Source organism: Alosa sapidissima, chromosome 1 (assembly GCF_018492685.1).
Source record: "Alosa sapidissima isolate fAloSap1 chromosome 1, fAloSap1.pri, whole genome shotgun sequence".
Taxonomy (NCBI): domain Eukaryota; kingdom Metazoa; phylum Chordata; class Actinopteri; order Clupeiformes; family Clupeidae; genus Alosa; species Alosa sapidissima.
In genome coordinates, this window is record NC_055957.1 from 12,980,348 (window position 1) to 13,007,647 (window position 27,300).

Here is a 27,300-nt window from a genome sequence, read left to right on the forward strand (position 1 = left end):
GGGGGCGGGCAATTTGTTGTTGCATACCCCTCAAAAAATGGCCAGCTGCGCCCCTGCTAACTAGCCTATAATAAACACAAGGCATTTGTTTATTTTTTTCCCACACGTCCTTATTATTCCCATAAGGCTATTTAAAAAAAAAAAAAAAAAACAAGAAAAAGGATATGCTTTTTTCAACACAAAAAACAATTAGTCTGTGACTAAATCTGTTCTAGAGAGTCTCCTGGAGTAGCAGATAGAAGGGGGTGGGCGACTCAGCCCTCAAAAAAGTTGCTATTGGCCTACTTTTAATAGCTTGTGCCAAGCAAAATGACAGCAACTGCCAGCCACTCCACTTCAGGTGATCCGACTACCAGTAGGTGGAGTAATGGTGTGAAATGAGTGAGAGCAGGAGGCTTGCACTATTTATATCCTTCCCTCTAGTGGAGCACTCGCAGTAGGCATAGTGCCAATCATATCGAGGAGTGGCGAGGGAGAGTTGACGTGCAAGATGACGCTTGACATTTGCTAGCTGGATCCATTCGGTGTTCCTGAAATACATAGTCACAAAACAAGCCTTAATGCTAGCTCTGTTCAGTTTGATATAAAATCTTACTGTAAAAACGGCCAGATGGCTTTCACAATATTGACTGGCCCTCATTGGTCATTTCTGGGACTAGTGATGAGAGGGTCAGGTTTTTTTTTCTCCCACCCGAGTCAAGCTGCCTGCTCGACCCACAAAAATATTAATGACCCAAACTCATCCCACCCTAAGAAAAACTATTCCTCCTTTTTTATTTTCCCTTGGCTCAACTCTCATGATCGTTTTCTAATGGCCACCACACCACAGGAAGTGCAAGAGGGCCAAATTCTAGTGGGTGGATGGATGAAGGAGGAGTTTTTCCAAAACATTTTGTTCTGCGCTCAAGGTGTAGCAGGAACAGACCATGCCTCCAGCTCCTTGACAACAGCTCCAATTGCAGTTAATGGACTGCATTTTGCCAAAGAGAATGGGAATGCTGTAGTAGCCTGTTTTTGTTGGATAGATCCCAGCATGTCAGAATTAGGAGTTACTTTAAATGCTGGGGTCCCACAGGGCTGTAACACGTCACCTGTCCTCTTCTCTCAAATGAAGTCACCTGCAACAAAATTGGATTGTCACTTTTAAAATATGCTGATGATATGGTCTTGGTGGCCCACCTGACAGATGAACACAGATATTCCTCTATCTCAGGCATCTATGAGCCTGTAACCATGTACAATTTTCTGTCATGTGTGACAGACAGACAGTAATGCTATTGAACCCATTGAATCCTTGAATTAACACAAAAAAAACATTCACGTGGCAGAGGGACATTTTCTATTTTTTATGTTTGACAAAGGTATTTTCTGAGCATGGAAAATTACTCTTTAGTTACGTCATGGCATTAGGGATAATGGGCTGGGTAGACACAATTCAGACCTGTTGCAGCCATTATTATATTTAGCACAGCTCTACTGGGACGACTAGCATAAAATTCACAATTTTAAAAGGTTTACAAAATGGCATTGGGATTGGATTGGTCTCTGGGAGCCATCCATAATACACTCAAGAAGCGAGACAAACAGTGCCATTACCTTGAAAGTGGAACACATAGCCATAGCCACACAGAGAAGATCCAGGTGAGGACAGAGCGGCAGGTGAAGGAGGCAGGAAGACTTACCACAGAACAAGCCACCACAGCTTTAACATGGGATGTTATGGGGGTTTTCTTTACAACAACACACAGTCAACAGACGTTGTAAGTCTCAAGGTGACCGTCATAAGGTGACAACAACACCAGTTGTCACTGTAGCAAATTCAAAGAGTTCCTATAAGGTGACGACTGAATCATACCTAATGAATAACAGTCAGGCTTTGAGCAAAATTGTGAAAGCTCCTCTTACCTTGTTTTTGTTTCCATTTTAGTCAACATTAAACTGCTCTCAGCAAAGCTCATAAGGACTCTTCAGAGTAAATTTTCAGTCATTTCCACAGACTCATTGGTACAATTTTGGTTAAGAAAAAAAATGAAATAATGCTGCAACTGGAGAGGACCAGGAATTATGCCTTTTACTTAAGTCAGAAGAGTGCTTCATAGGGCCATTTGTGCACATCAACTGCTGTGCTAAAAGAAAAAAAGCACCTCCATTGTGGCTGAAAAATACATCCTACATTTAATTCTCAGAAACAGCACTGGGGCTTCATCAAGGCGTGCATTTTCCACACCTGCTTCTCACTTTCTCAACAAACTATTTGTGATAGTGTATTTTTCAAAACAAATTGAGTACAATATCAGAATCAACAGGCGATGAGATTTGTCCTTATATTTGGTTGGGAATAGCCATTGGATAGCCTCCACACACCTTGAGGGACACTAAGGAGCTGCATTAGGGAATAATACTGGCTTTGACATTTAGACTACACACTGACCATGACATTGTTGACCTTTAAAGAAATGAGACTGTCACTGTTTTTTGTCAATACTTCCAACAGAGAAGAAGCTCTAACTCGTGTGGTCCATTCTACATTAGGTATTAAATCAGTATGTGCTGGGTGAGAAAAACGTACCAAATATTACAGTAATGATGCATTGCAGGACCACATGACACACTACCGGGGTACTAAAAAAAAATAAAAACATGTAACACAAGATTTAGAATTCACTCCAGGTTTAGGAAGCGTGCTGCAAGGTACAACACTGCCAGAATCAATAGCCCCCTAAGTGGGACTGACTCATTCAGCACACATGCCCAGCAAGGAATAGTTCAGGAGATGTAAATGAAGGAGTATCAAGACCTGAGGCTGGATTTGGTCACACAAAAAAGCACAAAGCATAATTCACTGGCTCGCTTCTTGTCTTGCTTCTTGAGCAATGAAAGCCAAAGGGGCCAAACGATTGTTTGGAGCTCTGAAGATATATTTGCCCAGTGCTAGAGATCACCTGGCTGGAAACCCATGGCGAACAGTGCACACAGCAGCACACATCACGTTACCCACCAACATGTTCCGTATTACCAGCACATCTCACAACATTCAGAATTCAGAGGGTAAATCAACAACAATGCATGTGCTCCCAAGTGCCTACGCAGCATCACAGGATAATTAACTAGCTGGTATTCCGTACATATCTGAAAACCCAATGTTTTTCACTTTGTGTCTCTTGATAGTGTTGCATGCACATCTCTAGATATAAATTATTTTGGTTCACAAATTGCCTCCATCTCTTTCTTTGAAAAGTGCGTTTTACCATGAACATGATATAGAATGTAACAAACACACAGAAAAATACACCCAAATACACAGAAAAATAAAGAATGGCATGTTGAACACCAGAATGGAGGTGGAGAATCCCAAGGGAGTGTTTACTTGCCTGAAGCAGCACAGTCGTCTGCAGATTCAGAGACTAGCAAGCCCCACGTCTACACACTGTTTCATTATCTGATGATCATCCTGGCAACCATACTGGTTAAAACAGTGCAAGCAAAGAGGCTTTTGACAGATTTTGCCGACATGAGGGTCATGCAGGCCCTTTGCCTGTTCCAATAGATCAATCGAAAAGGAACTACGGCACACCAGCAGTGAATCAGAGTAAATAATAAAATGTTTGTCTTGATTGTGTCCTTGGCACATACCAAACATGTAAACTGCATCACTCTATTTTCACTAGAGCTGAGAAATGGTCTGCATCAAGAAAGATTAGACACACACACACACACACATATTGTGCTGTGATAGCGACACATCCATGATGCCGCATTATAAACCCACACATTTCTGTTGCGCACTGAAGCATACAACTTGCTCGGCTTACTGTGTTTTCATTATAATTCATAATCAACTTACTATTACTGTTACTCATATTCTGCATATATTGCTCTCAATACAACTAGCTGATTGCTCACATAGCTACTCACAGGGCAATACTCATATATACAAGGATAAGGAGGTTTATTGTCACATGCATATAGTTAGTTGGATGTAAGAAATGCAGTGAAATTATGTCTGGTGTCAGCCTATTTGTGCATTTATGGGGGGGGGGGGGGGGGATAAAAAGTGCAGTAGAAGAGGGGTTTAGTAGATTAAGTGGCAAGGGCTGCATAAGAAAGGTGGGGGAGGATTTGGATGGGGGGGGGCACCAACAAGGAGCACCCAAGAGCAACAGGGGCAAGGAAAAACTCCCTTACTAAGGAAGAAACCTTGGGCAGATCCACGGCTCAAGGGGCTAACCCAACTGCCAGGGGTCTTGGTGTGTGTGTTGGGGGGATGACAAGTCAAGTCAAGTCAAGTCGGCTTTTATTGTCAATTTCTTTACATGCACTGGTCATACAAAGAATTGAAATTTTGTTTCTTACTTTCCCATGCAGACATAGACATGCTTTAAATACAGACATAGACATACTATGGACATAGCCATAGACAATAAACATTAAATTAAAGTGCAAGACATATAGAAATATAGAACATGTATGTATCAAAATAGAAATATAGGACATATATTTAAAAAAAAATAGAGGTAGTTGTGTTGTATATTTCTATAGTCTTAACAGTTACATGAAGTAACTGGTCCAGCATCTGCAACATTTCAAAGATGGCTCCTCTAGGGTGTTGTGCACCATTGGTACGTTTATTAAATGTTGCTGCACTGGGGGGGGGGGGGGGGTTTGGTAGACAGGATCCTAGTTTCCTAGGTTCCTGGTTGGCTGGTGGGTGGGGGGGGCTGTCAGTGATGGGAGAGTGGGTAGAGTGTTCAGCATCCTGATTGCTTGGTGGATGAAGCTACTTGCCAGTCTGGTGGTGCGGGAGCGGAGGCTCCTGTACCGCTTTCCAGAGGGCAGGAGGCTGAACAGTTCGTGTGCAGGGTGGGTTGTATCCTTGACAATCATTAGTGCTTTGCGGGTGAGGCGGGTGGTGTAAATGTCCTGCAGGGAGGGGAGTGGTGCTCCAATGATCCTATAGCTGTGTTAACAGTGCGCTGGAGGGTCTTCCTGTTCTGATCTGTGCAGCTTCCGCCCCACACTGTGATGCTGCTGGAGACGATGCTCTCGATGGTCCCTCTGTAGAATGTAGTCATGACAGGAGGCGTGGCACTTGCCTTCTTCAATTTGCGCAAGAAGTAGAGGCGCTGCTGGGCTTTCTTCGCCAGTGATGCTGTGTTGGTGGTCCAGGAGAGGTCGTCGCTGATGTGCACCCCCAGAAATGTTGTGCTGCTCACTCTCTCCACAGCATCTCCGTCGATGGACAGTGGTGGCAGTTGTTTGTGGCCTCTCTGAAAGTTGACAACAATCTCCTTGGTCTTGCTGACATTTAGCAGGAGGTTGTTGTCTTTGCACCATTTAGCCAGCAGGTCTACTTCTTCTCTGTAGTGAGCCTCATCGCCCTTAGTGATGAGGCCCACCAGTGTTGTGTCGTCCGCAAACTTCACCAGATGGTTGGAGCTGTGAGTGGTTGTACAGTCATGTGTTAGCAGTGTGAAGAGCAGGGGGCTGAGCACACACCCTTGAGGGGCCCCCGTGCTCAGGGTCAGAGTGCTTGAGGTGTTGTTCCCGACACGTACTGCTTGTGGTCTCTGCAACAGGAAATCCAGCAGCCAGTTGCAGAGGGAGGTACTGAATCCTAGCTTGTCCAGTTTGCTGATGAGTTGTTGTGGTATTATGGTATTGAATGCTGAACTGAAGTCTATGAACAGCATTCTCACATATGAGTCTTTATTGTCTAAGTGGGTGAGGGCTGGATGGAGGGCAGAGCAGATTGCATCCTCCGTGGATCGTTTGGACTTTACCACAAGGGAGATGGGATAGTGTGCTGTGTATGTGGGGAGAGGGCAGTGTGCAATATGTGTGTTGGAGAAGCTTCCTCATGAGGCAATGTGCTGTGTATTGGGGGGGGGGGGGGGGGGGGGGACGACAGTGTGCTGTAAGTATGTTGGGGATGTGTGTTGGAGAAGCTTCCTGATGAAATAATGTGTTGTGTAGGTAGTGGGGGGGGGGGGGGGGGGGGGGGGGGGAGAGGAAAAACCAGACAAAGATAGTTTCAACCGATACAGGGGGTGAAATGCCCCTGCACTCAATTGGATAGACTTTACCAGTCAGAGCAACAAAATAGTTTACTGTGAGCTGTAGGAAGGCCCTCGATACAACACACAATAGTGAAATCTAAGAAACGTTAATACATAGCAGGGTAGGCTATTCGGATATTTCCCCTCCTTCGTTTTTAAAAATAATTCCGTTCACACTGATGCTAAAAATAGCTGCAGAAAGGTGTCACAAACTCCTCAAGCAAACAGCTGACCAATCAGATATCACAACATGTCACAACGCAAAAATGCAGTTTCCCCTGCATGATAACATGCAAAAGTGAAACCGGAGTTTTCCCACATCTCCACTTTGGCTGGAGTTTTCATAAATAATTGTTTTCAGTGATAAAACCTCTGTTTTCATGTGAATGGAAATATATGTGGTTTTCCTATGTGTAGACGGCAAACAAAATCAACCGAAGCACGCTCAGATGACGTGATCGTGATCATCTGTCCATGATCATCATCGAACAAAGCCCCCCCAGGCAACTCGGGCATAGTTGCTCCTCAACGGAATAATTCCAGACCGAACTTCCCGACCTCAAATGTTGTGGGCGGGGCTGAGTTTGGTTGCCTTCCAGGCTGCTGTGGTAATACAGTAATAATAGTCTGCCAATGTGGTAATCAGCTACTGTATCAAATTAATCGATAGCTTTGTAACTTTTCAGAGGCAGTGTAAAATATATTACAACCACACATGTTGACTTTGTCCTTGTCAAGAAACAGTGTAGTGAATAAACAGAACCTTGAGGCAGTGTGTTACAAAACAACCAAAGTGGTATTGCACCATGTGATGATCGAATGATGGAAAAACCCACAAATGCCATGTTTTCCTGAACAAAAATCAATCTTTCATTTTTACCATCACACACCTGTGTAGTACTGTACATCCAAGCATGGAACTCAAACACAATAGCCACCTCAGCAGCACACAGCCAGTCAATGCATCAAGACACAATATATTTCATAACGAAAGAAGAACAAAAGACAGACATTTTTCCTCACAGTCACAGATGTTTCCCTGTGTCACTTTGAAAAATGTATATATGTATGTACAGTATGTATGTATGTATGCACAATATGCATAGTTTAGTACAGTGCAGTAGGCCTTGTAGTCCAGTACATGCATGGTAAAATGTAGCATGATATGGTAAAAATGTAGTACAAATAACAACGCTGCATGTTCATATGACAACAATCAAAAAAAGCTCACATGGCAAAAAAAAAAATCCCTTCGGATTGATGCTTGGTGAATAGTGCTGCTAAATAGGACCAACGATGACTCAAGACAAGTCTTTACTGTGAGAGTATGACCTGCCCCTCTGGGAGCATTCAGAGACAGACATGTCTTTTCATCTCAAACTCAAAGCCAAAGGCATCTATTTTTTTTTTTTTCATCAAGGGAGAACAATGGTTAGGGTTTAGAGGCTGTCTTTGAAAGGCAGCTTCTCAGCAAGAGGAGAGAATGTCTATTACATCCTACAGTGTACTCCCAGTTGCATTTTGCCTCTTCTTATAGCAGTCGGGTTGGAGACTTTAAACGATGTGCCATTGTTGATAAGGACATTGGCCATTTACCATGATGTCAAAAAAGCTAAAAAAAAAGAGAGACAAAGCATTATTCATTGATAACTGTGGTGTTCAATGACCTCTGGACGGTTCTCCATGGTTAGGCCAACACATTTGATCTATTTTTATTTTTTTTATCCTTTATTTTACCAGGAGAATCCCGTTGTGATCTTAATCTCTTTTTTAAGGGAGCCCTGGGACAGCAAACATACAATAACAACAACAATAGATCATCATGCCAGCTATGTAAGAGCCTAACACATTTTAAAAGTCATTTTCAGTTTGATGTTTCATACATGGTGAGGGTTTTCAGAATCCAAGCCCCTAACCCTACTCTCTGGGCTGAATACACAAGTACATCTCAGATAAACAGGAGGCCTTGAACAGGGCCGGATTAACTGTGATTTGATTTTATGCCATCTCCTGTTGTTTGCTGCTACATTCAGAACCAAACCATTGGGGTTTTTATTTGTTTATTTGTTTATATTGTATGATATTACATGAAAGCCATGTTTGGTTTACGTGTGGTTATTGAATTTAAGTATTTGCACCATGTACAAATTGTCACCCTAAAGCATTACAATTTCTGTATATATTTCAGCTTTGTTCTTTCCAGACCACAAACTCTTACTTTAATAAATATCAGATGTCAGTCTGACAGTAAACAATGGTCTACCTCTAGCGACTGTAGTTTAAACATGGACAGTGCTGTTATGCCACAGAAAAGAAGATTATGTTCCACAGCCTGTTCATCATCAGTTTACTTTTTCCATCTGCGCATATACTTCAGGTATAGACCCTTTCATCAATAAAAACAAAAACAATGCTTGAACGTTCTATTTGGGCCCCAATCTACTTCCTCTGCATTAAGATAACATATGGAATGTTAAAACGGAAGCCTTGTGGGGCCAACTATGATGCTGATAATGGAACTCTCTTGAAAGGGTCCATAGCGATATGATTGTTCTTCCTGTTCCAATACTCACTGCTCACCACGAGAAGCAAAAAGATGAGCTAACAGCAACATCATTTGTTGTTTTCACTTCAGCTCATGGTAACTATCCTCCTGCAGCAAGTACACATGTTTTGTGACTAACGAACCAACAGGAAAGTATCGATGTGCGGAATGATTAGGACCAAAGAGTCTAGAGCGCTTCGCTCTAAGATTTTTAATTGGGACCCCTGAATATTCTGAGCAGTATGTGTGCTTACTGGGTGTAAAACCTAGGCCTTGGTGTTGAGAACACTTTGCTCTACTAACCGAACCTCTAAAGGCCAAATACTGTGCCTCAAACAACCTTATTGGTCCCAACCAGTCATTGGTTAAAATAGAGTCTATTTAATAAACAAAAAGATTTGTCAGGGTAAAATCTCTTAGCTTCCAATAATTATAGTAGTCTAATACAAATAATAAAAAAATCTATGTTGATATTATGACTACTTTTCTATCTTGCATCGTAGTAAACATTACACACAAATGAAAAAAAAAACACACTACTAATCTTGTTAATTTATAAAGAGGAGCAATTTCTAAGAGATTTAATTCCTCGTCTGTGTTTAAAAACATGTTGCTATAGTTACTGGAAAAGGCTCCACAGCGAGGAGCTGACTGAACCAAACAGTTGGTCCTCCCTCAAAGCACAGGACAAATGATAAAGATGAAATATTTTCTAGTTCCAAGTGATTCCCTTTGGTGTTGCTCCATCTTGATTTTTCATAGCCTTTTCTGTCTTAAAAAGGGATTACAGATCCAAAGAATGACACTTCAAAAACTGCTAATAGACCAGGCTTCACGGTTCTGTGCATTTTCTGACTGTGAGCTTTCTATGTGTATGCATGATTAGGTAGTAGCTTTAAAGGCACACTATGCAGGTTGTTTAGCTTAATATGCAAGTTTTTTAGCTTAATTTACCTTCCTTTAACCTCTACAAGGTTTGTATGTTTTGTATGTTGTGTGTGAATTTCCAAACACTTCTGTTTCTTATTCCTAGCTTTACTCCAGTTGAGTCAACTTTATCAAAGGGAGTTTATTTCAACACTGAGTAAAACAACTAAAATCTAAATATGGCAAATGTATACAAACTCTAGTACAGTATGAATACCAATCTTGGTTTGATTCCTCATTCCGCATTTACCCACCCAAGGACACCAATCTGTCATGTCCTGATTGATAAAATATATTGTTTTGATGTTACGCAATTTTTTAAAGAAGCAAATTCCATACATCCGAACAGATGAACTACCAGCAACATCATTGCTTGTTAAAGGTAAACTATGCAGTATTGGCAATTTCCTTACTGTCACTCCATCACTACCTTTTCTAGCCGGTGCCTGGCGTGTATGTGTATTTGAATGCAGTAAAGCAATTCGTTACACTCATTATACTTCCTGACACTGAGGCCGTCGGCCCGCCGGCCCACAGTTGCAAGGGTGGTTTTTCCGCTCACAGGCGCTAGGGGGAAGCGAGACGGCCACCATTCAACCCGAAAAAAGTCATATAACCATTCCAATGACTGAAGCTGTTAATGATGTAACCTCACATATTCCAAACCATCTGCCCTAAACAATATGGCCATTCTCACCCCTTAACCATCCATCTTTCGCATTCCCCCATTCTTATTTAAGCCTGAGAAGACTGAACTGATACATTTATCACACTAGGAAAAAACAACAAAAAAAGGAAACACACTGCAGGGCAGACATGTTTTTTAAGAAACAGTTCAACATATTTATCACATTGCCTCACATTCTAGCATGTGACAATTTATGAATGTACTATATGACCATTAAAAGTGCTCTAAGTGATGCTGGGTAACGTCACTTCTGTTGACTTTCAAACAAAACAGAGAGCTAGCTCGCTACTTCCTCCCCCTCCCTCCCGTGCTGCTCCCGTGCAATTGAAACTCTCCTAAACGCACATCTCGTCTGTGATTTGCTGGAACAGTTTGTTATGTTTTTATGGGCTAGGATTGCCCAAGTTGTTTTTGTTGCCGTTTTTGGAGCCTGGGCTGTCCAGAGATCACTAGTGTTGAACAACATTCATGGATTCAGGCCTTCACTCAGCACTCACTGTTCAGACAGATTATTAGGCCTATCTGTTAGCCTGACACTAGCAGTCTTCACACGCTAAGCCTGTCTAGTAGGCTACTGTCATCAGGTCAGTCATTCAGAGTTGTGAAAAATGATTCCTTTCAATTAGTCTGTTTTAATAATAATGTTATTAAATTGATGTGGCCCATTCATATTTTATATAAAGATAAAATTAAAATATGTGTGAATTTCTAATAAGTAACACAAATCTAACAAAAGCGTCTAACCAGTGTTTAATTTTGAAAGTCTATCAAAATGCTAAACATTCATTTTTACTCCCATTTCTCTAATGGAGAGGAAAATAATATAATGTATTTTACCCAATGTTATATTGGGTGAAATAGATTATATTTTTTTGTACAAAATTGGTAAAATTTGTGAGCAGTTCACCTTTACATTGAGTTCACAGGCAATAGCTCCGGTGGACATTCAATGCAATCGGCATGCTAACTGTACACTCCCCCAAACTTACTCAGTGACCGTGCAGTTAGTGGCTTTTCATGTGAGCAGTTCAAGGCTCAATCTGTGCTTTTGAAATCAGCATCTTTTCATTTGTCAGGTGGATTATTTTAGCAAATGTGAAGCATACACTAACATGAATGTTCAACAAATTTGTATAAACATTTTATGAGATATGCCTTTTATGTGCACAGAAGAAGAAGTCTATACTTGACTTAAATCTATGCAAAATGGGAATGAAAACAAAAATGTTGCTTTTGTGATTCTTGCTGAGCTTACAAAAGGATAGACAGTGAGCATTCACATATACTGTAGTTTCAGGTTGAGCATAAATTAGGTAAACATTGACTAAAATGTTAAGAAATGTGGAAGGAAATGAAACTTGAAAATAAGGAGTTTTACTTACTTAAAACAGGCAATCTTCTTATCACAAGGAACATCTGTACAGAAATGAATGGGAGATAATGACATGTGCAACACTTCATATGCAAATGAACTGTGGGAAAGCTAGTGCACACAGCTTCCTTACATCGTCTATCTAAATATAGGTCTAGCCTAATGGCGTATTTTCAATCTTGCCAAGATAATCATGGATTTTCCAATACTTGAACTGAAGATGAAAAAAATGAAGGAAAATGGATAATTTCATGGACATCAGGCACCTTTGTTTCAGTTTGTTTTAGGCCTCTCATTAGTTTATCTGGGTGCATTTCGACCAAAATGAAAGTAGGCTACTGTACTATGCAGAGAAAAAAAAGGATGAAAGGCTTAAGGTCCTTCACTAAACACATAACTTTTCAGCTGCTCTGTGAACAAAATTAATAAATAGAGGTAAGATGTCATTAAAAATGTCCCTGAGTGCTGTTCATTCTGACTACCACAAATGAAACAGACAAATGACGGTTGTTCATGAACACTTTTCCTCTTTGGTCATCATGGTTGCTAAGTGACTGAACAATCCACAGATTTAGTCCTTTTTCAAGCTTGCCCTGGAAAAGAAGCACTGCAGATTTGCTTTTAGGGTGTGTGTGTGTGTGTGATTACCATCACATACCAACAATTCAGGATATAATCTAATGAAATACGATTTTCAAACCCTCACCCCCATTGGGCTATACCATTTCTCTGGTACGTTCAGACTGTGTTATTTGCTATGATATAATACTGACAAATTAAAACAAATGTACAGTGAAGGCTGCAAACGCCTGCATGGGTTAACAAGCAGTGGTCAGCTGACCATACATTTGTCTAATTTTTCACTGCCTTTGTAACATAGTGATGGCCAACCTTAGAAAAACATTGAGTAGCAAGATCGCTATGGTTTAACCGGAGGTCTCCCTTCCACTCAGCAGCCACGTATGGCAAGCCGATTGAGCATTTAATCTGATATCTTGATATCAGGCATAATTGTCATGTACGTGTAAGCCATTTTTGTCAACTAGTTAACTAGTGAGCCATGTTTGCGTGAACTAGTTAACTAGTGAGAGCCAAAATATGCACACTAGTTAACTAGTGGGAGACAAAAGGCTCACTAGTTAACTAGTCAACACATTTTAGCTTCACTAGTTAACTAGTGAGAGCCAGAAATGTCTACTAGTTAACTAGTAAAGACCAAAATGCATACCAGTCAGCTAGTTGAAGGCTTTTGGGTCTCACTAGTTAACTACTAAATGTGCACATGTTTACTAGTGAAGGCAAAACACATCACTAGTTAACTAGTTGCAGTAGGTCAATGTAGTTAACTAGTGAACTATAAATGGCTTACTAGATAGCTAGGTGATGGCAGTAGGCTCACTAGTTAACTAGTTGATGCATCATTTGTCCAAACTAGTTAACTAGTGAGGTCATAAATGTATACTAGTAAACTAGTTCAAGACAAAATTCACACTAGTCAACTAGTGGCGCAGAATTTAAATTAGGAGGCGGAGAATTCTGGAAATTGAGGCTTTCTATTGGCTCCCTATGTCCAAATAGACATGCTGGCCAAAGGTACTCTATCTAGTAAACTATTGGCTTCAGTGTGACATTTACATGTAAACTAGTGAAGGCAGAACTGCTCACTAGTTAACTAGTGAAGACACAAATGCCCACTAGTTAACTAATGAGGTCTAAAAAGTGTCACTAGTTTACTAGTGTGCACCAAAACACCCACTAGTGAATTAGTGATGGCAATTTCCATTTGACTAGTTAACTAGTGAGGTGCAAAAAGTGTCACTAGTTTACTAGTGTGCCCCAAAATGCCCACTAGTTAACTAGTGAAGGCCATTTCAGCCCCACTGTAACTGGTGAGATGCCAAAATGGTCACTTGTTAACATGTAAAGGCCAAAATACCCACTAGTGTACTAGTGAGGGTGTTGTGGGCCTTACTAGTTAACTAGTGGCATGCATATTTTGTTCACTAGTTAACTAGTTACACCTAAAAACAAACAAACTGACCGTTTTTGTCCACTAGTTAACTAGTGGAACAATTTAAGTCTCACTAGTTTGCATGTGTGGCAGTGAAGCAGCTCACTAGTTAACTAGTGCGCACAAGACACACACTAGTGGCTGTTTTTGGAGCTATCTAGTTCACTAGTAATGCAAAAGGTACTCTTACTAGTTAACTAGTGACAAATTGGCCTTCACTAGTTAACTAGTTGACATGTTTGGCCTCATTAGTTCACTAGTAATGGAACAAGACATGCTCACTAGTTAACTAGTGAGCATATCTGCATTATAATGCCTTTCACTAGCTTATAGAGGGCATTTTGAGCCTTACATGTTAGCTAGTGAGGACAAAACACTATCCATAATGAACTAGCAGGAGAAAAATGCCCCTCACACTAGTAAACTAGTGGAATTTGAATAAATACACAAACAGCTGGCATTTTGTGCAACTAGTTAACTAGTGGGACGCAGAGCCATAGAAAAAGAGAGTTGCGACACTCCCATAGACTTCCATAGGAAACAATGGCGGCGCCTTTTTCCCGCTACTTCCGCTTTATGCTGAGCTCAACAGTTCCAAACTTTGACATTCACGGCTGTAGCCCCATTCACTTCCATTGCTTTCTGCCTGATATTGTCAGTGGTAAGTAGACGAATGTACGACGTTTTTTTAATTGTCATATGCATTTCCTATACCAACTGCACTAGTAGATACTGGTATTGTTCTTTGAGGATTTTGTGGTGCTTGTTTAACTGATATTTATGGCTTAATTGTTGACCGAAATTTCAAAGCTAAAAGTTAGCCTGCAAACCTTGATTTGGAAAGAGGCTAGCTTAAAGATAATTTTCCTATGTCAATAATGAATTTAAGACAAAACACACTTAGTTAGGCTATGGTAGTAGAGTAACGTTAGATAATAGGTAGGGTTATCAACGAGTTTTGAAAGTTATAATCCTAACTTTACTTGCCGAACCTGATGGCGTTAGCTAACGTTAGCTAGTCAGCTCACTCACATTCGAAATGCAATGAGGGGGGGAACCGTAGGATAACGTTAACGTGATCTTTATGAAATACATGTAATTCAGCATCAGGTGTGGTCGTTATCAACGAGTTTGTGATTAAGTTACTGTTCTTCGGGTTAACAGTGGAAGCAATTAATGGGACAATATTTGCTTTAGACCTGTTGTAGCTTGTTAGCTTGCCAGACATAAAATCTTATGGCGCTATGAAGTGAACCACGAGCTGAACTTGTGATCAGAACATGACATGAACTCGGGTACATCACTTGTGAACGACGGAGGTTTCGGTTATGAACTTCAGGTCAGGGGAGCTGTAGATGCAAACACTGTACTGTACTATACACGTGTCACCCCTGCCTTCTGTCACTTGCCTACCCTGTCCTGTCCTGTGCCACTACCACTGTTCTAACCCGGGACAGTGGCACGAGACAAGAGCGTGGCCGTGGGACAGTGGCACCATGTGCAGTTCAGTATCACTTTTTGGCTTCAACTGCTGTTGTTGGATGTCAGGTTGCAGTCAATTTATTCTACATTTTAATATACATTTCTGAAGTCTATATCACCACAGCAGGTCGATGTTCTTAAAGGAATAATTTTCATTGCAATAACTTTGCAGATGCTGAAAGTGACATGACAAGAGGACATTGGCTGTCTTTAGGTAAGTGGCCCTTGTAAGTAGGATATTTTTTTTTACCTTGTATGGATAACTGTGAAGTGTAGTCAGGTTAACAATGCTCTAAGGGCACATATTTGGTCCATCCATAGAATCAGAACAATGTTAGCAATGATGTAGTCTAGTTAGCTGTAGTGGGTATACTGTGATATGTAGTCTTGTTAACTGTAGTGGGTATACTTTAATCAACCACAAATGTTAATATGTACCCTTGTCTATTTTAAGCGGGTATACTGAGATGGTGATGCTTTTTAAGTGGGTATACTGTGCATTCCTGCGTTCCATGTAGACTACAGTACTGAATGTTAGTAATCAAATATGATATATTTAAAAACAGCACTCACTGATGCATTAACTTATTGTTATTGTAGTACACCTTTTTTAATTGTCCTACAGTTGTGGAGAGAATTGCTTTAAAAAGGTTACCAAGTTGTTAGTCGCTTTGGTTAAAAATGCGTAAGCCTAATGTAATGTAATGACAAAAGAAATGCATAAAACGTTTTGTAGATTTGTACAATTACATACATTTATTAAACAATTACAAAATATAATTGGGTAAGAGACTTAATGAAATTAACACATCAGATCTAATTGGTTATTATTTCTAATAAAGATGTTTAGTGACCAACACATGTACAGCAGGTACCTCATGACACAAACATGTCAGTTTTCTCAGCCCTGCTTTTGTCTTCCGCAGGGACCGGGTTGACAAGTGGTTATTGGAGTGATTGAGTGGTGGTTGGAGTGAGGAATAGGCTGCTAGAGGCTGCTGGAGCAACAAGACTCCCTGAAGCTGAGATTGGAAAGGGCAGGCCAAGTACTTCCATGGCAACAAGCAAGGTGGGAGGCATGGGTTTAGGTGCAGAAGGATTTCGAGTCTTCCTTGCCTTTTTGCTTTGACTCTTGCTTCCAAGATGGCCATCATCCTGTCGCTTTTTGTTCCTATCAGCCCTAATTGATTTTGCTTCAATACGAAGCCTCAGCCTGATGTATGTGTTGACAATTTTTAGTTTTAGGTCATGGCATGAAGGCAGTGTGCTGTGCAGGAGCATGGCCTCTCTCTGTAGTAGTGCCACTGCATTGGCTGACTCCATAAGGGAATCGGTCGTCCTTGCCCGGAACAACTGCTCCACTTTGCTGATGAGATCGAAGGCCTCTTGTGATGGACGGTAAAGGGCACCTCTCTTGAACTCCTTCAGTTGTAGCAGTACGCTACATTTGCTAGTAGCACCATCATTGCTATTGTCTGCAACAGCATGCTGGCATTCCTCACAACGCGAGTTACTGATTACCCTCTTAACAATATATCCTGCAAGGTAATATAATACACAGGCATCTGTTTTGGTTAAGGTAGGTGTTGCTGGGTCTATCAGTTCCTCCAGCCTCAGACCAGGACTGCAGATGGTGTCGAACCAGTGGTCTACCTTCTCAAGGAACCAAGATGTTGTGAGGTAAGACTGTGGCCGTTGCTCCTCCTCAGCCAGGTATTTCAGGCCAGCACTGGTCGCTCTACTGAAGACGTGTATGGCAGGTGACAATGACACCGAGATTGAATAAATATGTGCTGTTGGGGTCAGATCTTTGAAAAGTTGGGATCTCATTTGTCTGCTGCATTGAAGTTGGTCAACAACAAAAATGGGAATGATTTTGCAGTCATGAAGGATAAATTGGTATGTACTGTGATAGTATGTACTGTGTCTCTGTGTTAAGGGCTGTTCACACCAGGAACTGTAACGATAAATGCGTCCACACTGACCAACAATAACAAAAGTCTCTCCTTGTGTTGATGAATTTGCTGGCTAAAGTTCAATGGATTCTGATTGCCTGTCAGCTTTTTATTCTCAAAATAACTCTTGACAGATATAGTTGGGAATCACATTTTTAGTGTTATCATTATAGTTCATGTGTGGATGTAAGGTCTGGCTCCCCCAACCGACCTTGCAGAGGTCGGCCGTGTATGGGTATGTAAAACTCTTGCTGGTCTCTTTGGTTTCTGGTAATAACTTGATGTGGCATCTGTGAATGTCTTGTACCAAGTGTACACTGACTGTTACCTGCTCTCTCCATTCTCAACTGTGCCTGTTCTTACCTAGGACCAAGGATGCAGAGGACAAGATGGGTGTGCGGTATGACTGAAATGATCAGAAAAGGTCAGAAGAGGCCCTTACACAGGTTTTTCTTGATCCAGCATCAGTATCTCCAACACCTCCTGTAGCACTCCAGACTCCAGCCAAATGTGCTACCTCTTCCTTACATTAGCCCTCTTGTAGGTGTGCATAGTGTATGTAGAGCATCCTTTCCACATTGTGTCTTCGGTTGTTCACACATAATTATTGTTCAGACTTGAGAATCTAAAATGTTTTTCAGAATGTCTTTGAAAATCTAAATGAGTGTCTGCCCTCCTTTTTATGTCTCACCATCTCCCTCACAGCCTTTTTTGTGTTTTGTTCCTGTTCTTGTTGTTGAAACACACTTATTCCACACATTGCAAATTTAATAAACAAATCTAGTGAAAACCTAAAATGTATCAGTCATCCTTTTTATGCTGTTATAAGTGCTTTATTGAAACCGTTGATTGCTTTATTGAAAGTGAGTTACAAGTGTGTTATCGAAACAGTGGCTGTCCTGAACAAACTGTTAAACAAACTTACTTTTAACACAGCTGTTGATTGTGAATTGTTTATGTACTTTTGACATATGTTTATGGCTTGGTCTTAAAATATTATCAAGGATGAGTGGTGGCCACCTTTAGGCTATTTGTTCAAAATTAACTAATGAACAGATTGAATGCATTGATCAAACTTACTTGTAACATATAAGCTGTTACTGATCGCCATTTATATACTTATTTGCTAGATGTTTATGGCTTACTCTTAAAATTGTCAGAGCTGTATGTGGTCGGCTTACATTTAGGGTGGCCACCTGTATCTCCTCAAAAGAGCTGGAGAGGACACAGAACACATCAAAAGCCCACAGTAACATAGGATACAAAATACATACATTTCGACAATGTAAGTTCATTATACATGACGGGAGACAGGTAAATGAAGGATCCTAAAGAAAAGACAACAGTAATGTTGGAACTGGCAAACAATAGGCTACTGTAGAATTCTGGGGTATTCTGATGTGTTCATATGTTAGGCTACTTCTGTGTGTAGTAGTCTATACAACAGGCAGAGGTCCATATTATTGTACATAACTGCTTTAGGCCTGTGTACCAGCAAGAAGGTCATAGGCCTACAGCCCGATGTTTAGGAACATCCGAGGAACATCAGTGATGATAAACTTCAGAACGATGTTTGCAGAGCAATTAAACTCGCAATGTCATGGGCACTATCATGTTAGCATGCTAACACGTCATAACACTTAAAATTAAACTCATGTTTGGTTTGTTTCAATGTTTCCCGTTATCGTTGCTGTCTATCCCATAGAAATAACATGGCAGCGCGAGCATAGACAGTAAAAGAAAGAGGGCTGTTTGGAACTGTTGAAGCGTACGTGAACCACGTGACCGCTCGGAGGCGACTTCAAAGAGTTTCGCAACTCTTTTTCTATGGCTCTGGTGGGACGTAACATTCATAGACATATGTCTATGGTAACATTGGCCACTAGTTAACTAGTGCGCAATGTCGCACTTGCATGCAAATGAAGAAGGCGGAACAAGGATTTTGATTGGTCCATTTAGGACTCAGAAACCTAGAAAACATGGCTGACTTCGTCCAGGCTGTTCTAAGAGCAAACTTTTATAAACTAAGATCGTTTGAGCATAAAAATATGTTTTGATAACATGTCTAGTGACAAAGTTGTGGTGTATTGCTGTAATCTTCGTTCAGTTAATGTCTACCATCTTTTCTGTTATTAGTCTGAAAATCGCATAAAACTTGGGGGCATTTGTATATGGTTGCCTAGCAACAAACCACTTCAGTAACATGAACATTGATGATAGCATTACTGTTGTGGCAAGACTACTCAAGTGATAAAGTAGCAGCAGATTACATGGGAGACCAGGATTCAATTCCTTAAAAGTGCATGAAGTTTTTTTCTTGATCTTTGAGCTTTTAATTACTTTTGAAACCATGTGCAGTTAATGTGTACAATCTTTTGTTTTTCAGTTATTAATCAGAAAAGCGCGACTGAATGGATGCATTTATGTCTGTGGTTGCCTACCAACAATAAACAAAGAATAATATTAACGTTGATCCCTTGAATCTTTGGTGTGGATCACTAAGAGCTCACTTGTTAAAGCATGGGGTTTCCCTGTTATTATTAAAAACCATTTTGACAAAATATGAGATAGGCTACGCTACTGCATACTGCAGGCTCTGCTTTACTATCTATACTGAAGTAGTAACTCCCCCTATTTCCACCGGTCCCGTATTTCCACCGTCTTGCGTGTATGTGTCACTTAATATCCATTTCTATACAAACCAAGACAGCGGACTCCTATAGAAACACAACCACCCACAACATAGGTGTATCTAAATTAGCTATGTACCAAAAATGACATTTTACCGTGACTCGAGGAGCTGTAAACAGTGTTGTAAGGCTGCGTGTACACAACCGCTTGGAGCTCCAGTGGAATTTTAATTTCACGACGAGAATTCTCGGTCTAACCGTCCATGTGCCGTTGAAACGGTGTAAATAGGGGACCCATCAGGCCAGCACTATAACTCCGAGCGTGGTAAACAAAATCGGATATTTCAGGCAGTAAATGCTCCCGTTAAGAACCAAACCAGATTTTGTTCAAATCTACACAACTATGGCTACTGAAAAATGTAAGGTTCATTTAGTAAATGTTATTTTGAAGTGTTAAAAAACATCGTTGTTTTAGAATTTCTGAACAAAAGTGGTGATAATTGGGGGTGTTACGATACTGAAGTACCGTTGCAGAGCAGTGTGTCACTTTAGCCACTAGGGGCACCAGGACCTGATCGTGAGGCTATGAACAGTAAATTTACATTTAGACTGGGTGGGATTCTTACATGATACCCAATAGGAGTCTTCTACCCACCCTCTCATTAGAATTTGCATAATAGCCGTTTCAGGCACTAGTTAACTAGTGAGCTACTTCACTGCCACACATGCAAACTAGTGAGACTTCAATTGTTCCACTAGTTAACTAGTGGACAAAAACGGTCAGCTTGTTTCTCTTTTTAGGTGTAACTAGTTAACTAGTGAACTAGTGGGGCTGAAATGGCCTTCACTAGTTAACTAGTGGGCGTTTTGGAGCACATTAGTAAACTAGTGACACTTTTTGCACCTCACTAGTTAACTAGTCGAATAGAAATTGCCATCACTAGTTCACTAGTGGGTGTTTTGGTGCACACTAGTAAACTAGTGACACTTTTTAGTTAACTAGTGGGCATTTGTGTCTTCACTAGTTAACTAGTGAGCACTTCTGCCTTCACTAGTTTACATGTAAGTGTCACATTGAAGCCACTAGTTTACTAGTTAAAGTTCCTTTGGCAAGCATGTTAACTTGTGCGCCACATGCAAATGTTGTGGGTGGGATTTTGTGAAATTCTGCGCTGTGATTGGTTGTCATGTTCTATTTGGACATAGGGAGCCAATAGAAAGCCTCAATTTCCAGAGTTCTCCGCCTCCTAATTTTAATTCTGCACCACTAGCTGACTAGTGTGAATTTAGGCTTGAACTAGTTTACTAGTATACATTTATGACCTCACTAGTTAACTAGTTTGGAAAAAGGATGCATCAACTAGTTAACTAGTGAGCCTGCTGCCATCACCTAGCTAGCTAGTAAGCCATTTATGGTTCACTAGTTAACTAGTGACATTGACCTATTCCAACTAGTTAACTAGTGAGGAGTTTTGCCTTCACTAGTAAACATGTGCACTTAACTAGTGAGACCCAAAGGCCTTCAACTAGCTGACTGGTATGCATTTTGGCCTTTACTAGTTAACTAGTGGACATTTCTGGCTCTCACTAGTTAACTAGTGAAGCTAATATGTGTTCACTAGTTAACTAGTGGGCATTTATGCTGTCACTAGTTAACTTGTGTGCACAAACATGGCTCACTAGTTAACTAGTTGACAAAAATGGCTTGCATGTTGGCCTGATATCAGAATAAATGCTCAAGCGGCTGGCCAAATTACATAGGAGTTAACAAGTGGGCATTTGACATTCAGTAGTCAGCTAGTAAACATTTTTGTACCTTACTAGTTGACTAGTAAAATATAGAAGTCTTTAAACTAGTTGCTGAGCTGAGCATTACTAGTTCACTAGTAAGATATGACACATATGAACTAGTTAACTAGAGAGAATTTGGGCCTTACTAGTTAAAGGGGAACCTGGCAACTATTTCAACGTAATAAACCCGTTTAGAAATCATTTGGATGGTTAAATGACCTGTTCCGGTGAAAATGGTGACTTTCCCCGCTGCGCCTAGCGTCCCCAGGCGGAAAACCAACCTTGCAACATAGAGACTACCGTCCCGGAAAGAGAAGTGAGAAACAAGAAACTCGTTTTAAATTGTGTTTCTCACCTTGTAACATCCACATAGTTCTGCCAAACTTATGCTAACCGTTCGCTAGCTTGTAAACAAATCCATGTGCTTTATCGTTACCTTTTCCCACAGTTTGAAATAGCATAATGCACAATTTCTCCAGCAGAGGGGGAAATCCTGCCAAGTCTCCCTTTAATTAGTGGGCATTTTGGCTGTCACTAGTCAAGTCAAGTCAAGTCAGTTTTATTTTTAAAGCGCATTTAACATGCACATAGTGCAACCCAAAGCGCTCCAACAAACAAGACACATAACAAGACAAACGATGCCGGATGGAGCGGCGTAGTCGCCAGCGTGCCCATGACATCAAGACATGACAAATACATTTCAAAAATAACAAATACAAAAAATGCTGGACGGAGCGGCGTAGTCGCCAGCGTACCCGTGACACCAAGACATATAAGACAGACAACAAAACAGATAAACAAATTAAAAGTAAAAAAAAAAAAGAAAATATATTTAAAAAGGGGAAAGGTGATGTTAAAATTAGTCCAATTTCCAAACCAGCTGAAAATGTCCAAGGGCAATGATGATCCGTGAAAACTGCACAGAGTGTCTTCACAACCGAGTTCTTTAACGTTAGCAAATGATCAACCCGGTGAATTCACTGGCAGTTTGGAGATCACGTTGACGTTAGGCCTTGTAGACTGCAGTCTGGAGATCACTGGAAGCACAGTCTGAAGTAGTGGGCGATCGTGTAGATCCGCAACTCGGTGGACTTCTAACAGCAACCGTCTGTTACTCCGTGAGACTGCAGCTCCTCACCGCTAGGCTAACGTTAGTCTGCAGTTGGCATGGCAGCTCGCAGGTCAGCAACAGCTCGGCGGCCACAGCAGATCTTTCGCAGAGTAGCTAGCCTAGGTCCAGCTGTCCTGAGAGATCCCCTCGACCAGACAGTGAAGTGCACCGTTCACGGATGGATGGAAGGATGTCAGAGGCCCAGTTAGTCTGCAGTTGGCATGGCAGCTCGCAGGTCATCAACAGCTTGGCGGCCACGGCAGATCTCCCGCAGAGTAGCCCGGGTCCAGCTGACCCGAGAGATCCCCTCGACCAGACAGTGAAGTGCAGCACCGCTCACGGATGGATGGAAGGATGTCCGATGCCCAGCTAGGGCAAAAGCTAGCTCCCAATGGACAAACGTCAACGACGTTTCAGCTGACTTAGAAGCAGTAAAAAGGACTAAGAATAACACGAAAACTATCAAAAATAACGTAAATAAATAGGGAAAACATTTAACTAGACAAACCAATACAAAAAAATAAACATGACATTACATAAAATTACGAACATTACATAAAAACAAACAAAAACATGATGCCAGACGGAGCGGCGTGTCTCGCCAGCGTCCCCGTAACCTAGCAACACAGAAATGGCTCACTAGTTAACTAGTGGACAGAAATGGCTTGCATGTATATGACAATTATGCCTGATATCAAGATATCTGAATAAATGCTCAATCGGCTTGCCATACAGATCAGACTCCAAAGGCGAATCCATAATGCGCGCATGCTGTGTTTTGACGAGTGAAATGTGAGGCTACTGTGCAAGACGGTGGGCCGGTCTTTCTAGACTTTCTGCCAACTCTCTCTTAACCATGCATGTAACCTTTCATGCAATTCATGAATTTATTTACCACTAGAACTTTGGGAAATCCCATTTAAGTCAATGGAGCGTTCTACTAGCATTGTGAAGAGCCGTATAATAATACAATGTATTTAATTTTTTTGTGTAAATCTAGTTGACTTATTCAATGAATTTTAATCAAAGTTGTAGTACTTAAAATCTATTCAATTATATCACTTGTCACTTTGTTGCCACAATTTTTTAAAGTAACCATTGGTCACATTTTTTACAGTGTAGGCTACCAGACAGGCGCGGCTCGTCCATTTGGGCAGGTGGGGCAGCCCTACCAAAGATTAGATTCCTCCACTAGAAAAAATAGATCCATTAAATAGATTCTAAATAAATGTTGTTTGTACATTCATTCAGTGAGATAAGTATTTATTCATTTTATGTTTCTATACAACAGTTTAAAGAGGTTTCCCTTGCTTGCAGAGCTCTCTTTGCTCACCTCCACTGCAATTGCTGTGCAGTAAAGTTACATTTGACAATCCGCTTTTACCACTTTCAAGAACATAGTGTTAAAATGGCCAAAAAACATTTTCTAAGTTGACAACCTGGCTAGAACACATGTTGAGGGGTTAAATATTAATACTGGATAGGTTGTATGCTTGTACCAAAAAGTGTCCGACAAAGTCTTAATATCAGTTTTGGCCCCCTGCTAGATGGCAACCGAGATGGAATTATGCACCTTTCAGTAAATACTGGATGTTCAACATATTTGAGCAGTTTCACTTTCTTTTTTGTCATTTCACCCACATAACAAATGAACAGGAAAACAGTAAAATGTAAACCAACAATATAAACTATTACTATAACTACAAACCCAATGCTACTATACAATAGAGAGCCTGGTCAAATCAGTTCCTATCGCGGGTGACCCCTATAGGCTGGAGCCAGACTCGCCAGACTCAACAGGTTTCACTGATGTTATGTTGGCTTAGCTACATCAGACCCTCTTGTGCATAATATAAAAACAACACAGGATCTGTGCCAAACTAATTTCAAAAGGGCACAATAATGTATCCAAGATAAAATAAGAATGGACACCTAGGCTATGGAGTTCATCTCCTTGGAAATGACAATCGATTTTACCTCACCACCACAATGTAAAGCTTTAAATAGAGAATTATCGGCAGACTCGCCAGACTTGTTTAACTCGAATTCAATATCCCTTTATTGAATTCTTCTGAATGCTGTGGCACAACATAGGCTATTCAGCATCATGTTTCAATGTAAGACTTGATCTTAAAAGCACACTATGCAGGTTTTCTAGCTTAATATGCAAGTTTTTTAGCTTAATTTACCTTCATTTAACAGCTTCAGAGTCATTGGAATGGTTATATACTTTTTTCGGGTTGAAAGGTGGCTGTCTCGCTTCCCCCTAGCGCCTTTGAGCGGAAAAACCACCCTTGCAACTGTGGGCCGGCGGGCCGACGGCCTCAGTGTCAGGAAGTATAATGAGTGTAACGAATTGCTTTACAGCATTCAAATACACATACACGCCAGGCACCGGCTAGAAAAGGTAGTGATGAAGTTTCTCAGACATTCGTCATGACAGAGCCAGCGAAAAAGAAGCAAACACCGAGAAAACAGTAAGGAAATTGCCAATACTTCATAGTTACCTTTAAAGTCTTTAATATCAAAGTTATCTTCCAATATCTTGCAATAATAATTACATCTGAATGCCTACTCTAATTACATGCCGCATGTATAACACAATGGCATTGAAATTACACTTCAGGTAAACTTAACTTGAACAATATAATTGGAATTACTTGATCAAATTGGGTAACCATGGCATGAATCATTTTTTTAAACCAACAGAGAAATGCTAGACGAAATGCATTCATGTGCAACAAATGTAGGCCTACAAAATTAAATCAAGTAAATCCAGCGGATATTTTATTTTTTTCCAGTTCACTAGGCTACCTCCTGCATTTCACTACCACAAATAGAGCAGTTAATTATACCAGGCTAATTAATACCAAGCAGATAAATAGTTTCTAATTACACAGCCTAATGAAACATATCATATCTGCCCCCAAAAAACCCTCAAACCTATACTTATAGGCTTTTGCCGGGCCGAAGGTGTGGGTGTGATATCAGTCATGTAGGAAGCTGTTTGAGATTGGTCTACCTGAGGACTCGGGCCCTTGTGTTAACTCGGCGATTCTATCGCATTAGCACTTTGGCGTTGAGTATATAGCTCATACAGTACATTCTTATGGTGCACTATGGGTCTGTGACGGTCATCCAGAAGAACACAGATGTGGCACCGTACAACGTAGCGATAAGAAGTCATAAGGCAGACTATTTCTTATCCTAATCTAAACTGTCTAAAATAACGCGTTTTAGGCTTATTTTATTGGTTTGGTTACATGGCTTTGTCCACTCGTAGAATGTTGCATCTTTATTTTTTTGTCTCTGCTTTGTCTTCCCCGCATTACCATCACAGTCCTGGAGGAAGAAGACCATTAGACCTTCCTTCATAACTAGATGTACCGCAGAGCGGTACAAAATATGACCGCCGCCCAGTCCAGCACATGTTTTCCACAAAAATAAGTCACGCTGAAAGGCATATATGATTCTAACTGTCTCACTGAATTGCATTATGCACACTCAATTCTCACTGGTATCTGCTAGACAACAAGTACCAAAACATGATTAGTTCATAGATTTCACATGTAATATACATTTTATACAACCCCACCCCCATCTTGCCTGTTTATAATTCTGAGAAATTCTTGAATTGTGTGTGTGTGGGTGTGTGTCTGTGCGTGCATGTGTGTGTTTGCCTGTTTATGTGCCTGTGTGTGTGCATGTGCATGCATGCGTATATATGTCTACTGAGTTGTAACGTGACTAATCTGAATCTTATTTTTTTAAATGTAGAGATTAAATTGTCTCTGGGGTGCCAGGCAGTATTTAGCTGCCAATTCAAATGTAGCCACCTTTACAGCGAAACTATCACACAAATCAAACAACACAAACATGTTTTATACATTTCAAATCATATATTGTGATAGTTTAAATTAAACCAAAATATTCATACACAACTTAAATAATCATTGTCCCTCCATACAATCGAAAATGAAATGATATTTAAACAAAATGTAAAAGTATGAAAGAGTCTGAGTCACTGAAGGAAAGTGAGTTGTGGAATATGTTGAATTAGTTGTTATACTGGAGGAAGGGAAACGTGAACTCGGAGATGAGTGTTGAGTTACCAACGGGAGACTAGCCAGGGGAACTGCAGAGTAGGCCTACGACTTGAACCAGGGATCTTCGCAACACCTCGACAAGAGAAAGGAAAACATCTTTCCATGCTGCTGATCCATTCCGTCGTGCGCAACACAAAGTAGTTTGAGCCGGTCCTATTTTGCTCAAGATCCGCGCTGCTTCATAGTAATTCCTCAAAGGGATTAATCCACAAGGGTACGATCCAAGGAATCCAATGGTACTACATCCAGTGTAAAATCTCTCTTTAAATTGCTCCCGCCATGTCTCACGCCCTCGGTAACAACTCTCTCCGATAGAGCTTCCTGTAATTAGCGCTCTCTCCCCGCAGGTTAGGCCAAGCAGCCTTTTATCGTCAGCTGACTGTGTGACGTTAACCCCAATTATGTTTAAGTAATTAAGTAAGTGTTTAAGGATTACTGTGAATGTATGTGTGTGCGTGTGTATCTGTTTATGCACATGTGTGCATATGGAATGGGTTTACATGACCCCTGGAGGCAAACATACGCAAAAAATTGGTCATCCTAGGCCCTACGGTTCTCAAGATATTAACTCCTTTCGGGGGGTCCAGTCCAGCGGGGGGGGCTACAGATCAAAACGAAAAGCGATG

The 27,300-nt window shown here is 40.8% G+C and overlaps 1 long non-coding RNA gene across 3 annotated transcripts; it reads left to right on the forward strand.

Moving 5' to 3' along the window:
* Window positions 1-14,165: 14,165 nt before the first annotated feature.
* Window positions 14,166-17,384, forward strand: LOC121720819. 3 transcript variants are annotated; one of them, XR_006034640.1, is made up of 4 exons: window positions 14,166-14,260; window positions 15,254-15,295; window positions 16,008-16,761; window positions 17,210-17,384. It is a non-coding gene; the product is annotated as an uncharacterized LOC121720819 (long non-coding RNA). The 3 variants fall into 3 exon arrangements; XR_006034639.1 differs by lacking the exon at window positions 17,210-17,384 and having other exon boundaries at window positions 16,008-16,479; window positions 16,665-17,203; XR_006034638.1 differs by lacking the exon at window positions 17,210-17,384 and having other exon boundaries at window positions 16,008-16,150; window positions 16,321-17,203.
* Window positions 17,385-27,300: the final 9,916 nt, after the last annotated feature.